The sequence below is a fragment of the Theropithecus gelada genome, chromosome 5 (assembly GCF_003255815.1).
Source record: "Theropithecus gelada isolate Dixy chromosome 5, Tgel_1.0, whole genome shotgun sequence".
Classification (NCBI taxonomy): domain Eukaryota; kingdom Metazoa; phylum Chordata; class Mammalia; order Primates; family Cercopithecidae; genus Theropithecus; species Theropithecus gelada.
Genome location: NC_037672.1, coordinates 185,540,323 through 185,542,636, shown reverse-complemented (window position 1 = coordinate 185,542,636; position 2,314 = coordinate 185,540,323). Strand labels below are relative to the sequence as shown.

The window sequence follows — 2,314 nt, the reverse complement described above, 5'->3', positions numbered from 1 at the left end:
CATGTTTTTTTATAAGGTCTGTATTTATGGACAGGATCAAAGTATGTGCCCTATTTACATTTAAATTGCATATACATTTGATTTCCAACAGTTCCAGTGACAACTATCATCTTTAATAGAGTATTTCTATCTTGTTAGTGACTGATATTTGGAGTGAATAATTTCATCTGAGAACTTTTAGTTTCTCACACTTTACCATTAAATAGTCCCAATTTATGAAATAACACTCACTGTTTGAGAATATTATGCTGTATTCATTGCAAATATCTTCCCACTTTAACTTCACATCAAGTAATATAGGAAGGAAAGACAACTGAAGGTAAAGTATTGGGCATGGATGTCACATTTCTTGGCAAATTTTTAATTTAGCTTCTTAACCTTAATGTGAGATAAATGATACAATCCTCATTGCAGGGCTTACAGTACCATTTAAATACGTGACAACACTGACAACAACATAGATCAGAAGCTGTGTGTGGGGGGGAGGGGTTCTTTAATGGACATAGGTGGTCCAGACCTCAATCACAAATCTCATTCAAAAGACAGCCTTTCTGGTGGCTAGTGACCCCTCCAGGGAACTCAGAGCTTCCGTTTCAGCGTTTCTAAACATGCGACTTAGGATGGTGGCTTTCCTGACCTTGTGATACTGTGCCATACAGAAAAAAAAAGAAGGAAAGAAAAGAAAGGGAATTTCCATCTTGTTCGTCCCTCGAGACTATCTTGGAAAATGAAAGAGGCTGTGTCATATTAGCGAACATAGGAACTTAACAGCATTCACCTTTTTAAAAGAATTTTAGTGTAAAATACAACATGTTGTTTTCAGTAATTTGGGAGAAATTATGATTGACAGTTCAATTGAATTGTAGTCAGTAGTATTAATGTAGATGAATCATCTAAAGATTTGTAAGCAATTTTAACAGCAATGGAAAACAATGTTATATAAATACAATGCTCAATAGGTAACAACTCATATTCAGTAACAGATGAAGACAGACAACTCTGTTCACATACATTATGATATAAAGAAAAATGAGAAAATTGGTTAAGAACGCAAATTTAGAGTGCTACAGCCCTTTTAAAATTTGTCTAGCAAGTTTTCCAGTTTTAACTGGAACCTCCACTCCAATCAAAAAAACAAACAAACAAACAAACAAAAAACGAAAAACCCACAAAAGAACTCTAGAATCAAGTTGGCTGATTTTATATTCTAGAGCTAGCACTTCTTAAGTGTGTAACTTTCATCAAGCACCCTGTCCTCTCTGAGCCTCAGTATGTTCATCTGTAAAACGGTGGTAACACTGATGTCAAGGGTTCAAGACCAGCCTGGCCAATGTGGTGAAATATCGCCTCTACTAAAAATACAAAAATTAGGCCAGGTATGGTGGCTCACGCCTGTAATCCCGGCACTTTGGGAGGCCGAGGCAGGCAGATCAAGAGTCAGGAGATCAAGATCATCCTGGCTAACACAGTGAAATCCTGTCTCTAATAAAAATACAAAAAAATTAGCTGGGCGTGGTGGTGGGTGCCTGTAATCCCAGCTACTCGGGAGGCTGAGGCAGGAAACGGCGTGAATCTGGGAGGCAGAGCTTGCAGTGAGCCGAGATCGCGCCACTACACTCCAGCCTGGGCTACAGACCGAGACTTCGTCTCCAAAAAAAAAAAGGTGGTAACACTTCTAGGTCACTCTTAGGGTTGTTATGAAGACCAAATTAAGTAATACAGATATAGCACATTGTCTGATGGCCATCAGTAATTATTACATAAATTATGTATGTTTCTGTATTACTTAATACCTTAAAAGAATAAATTTCACATTCACTTATCATGATAGTTTCCAGACAGATTTATAGCTTAGTTTAACTCAGATCATAATCTCAGTAATATATGTTCTTAAATTAGGTTGCAGGAGTGCTGTTAGAAAACATTTATTCTTCCAAGACTTTTAGAAATATCTGCTATTTTTAAAGGGCAGGATAAATCCACTCTTCCTTTCCCTAATTTCCACTCCCCCCTGCACTGTTAAGTTTTCTACATGTTTGTTTACATAAACACTGATAAAGCACAACGTAACTAACATTTTCTATGTATATAAAGTATTGAAAATGCCCAATAGCTTTAAGACATGGTGAATGTATTACATATGGTTCAATTGACCTGAATGAATTTGCAAAAATTTGTTTTCTCAAAATATTTTTACTAACTGCAAGATTGGCCGTTATCCATGGTGGATGCAGAGAAGTGTTTCTAGAAGGAGCTCTATCCCCTGAGAACTTGCTAGATATCCTGCCTGACATATCCCTTGAATTTGAAACTG

At 36.9% G+C, this 2,314-nt stretch overlaps 1 non-coding gene across 1 annotated transcript; it reads left to right on the top strand.

Annotated features, from left to right (window-relative positions):
- Positions 1-1,059: 1,059 nt before the first annotated feature.
- On the top strand, positions 1,060-1,120 carry LOC112625592. Its single transcript, XR_003119676.1, has one exon. It is a non-coding gene; the product is annotated as a U7 small nuclear RNA (small nuclear RNA).
- Positions 1,121-2,314: the final 1,194 nt, after the last annotated feature.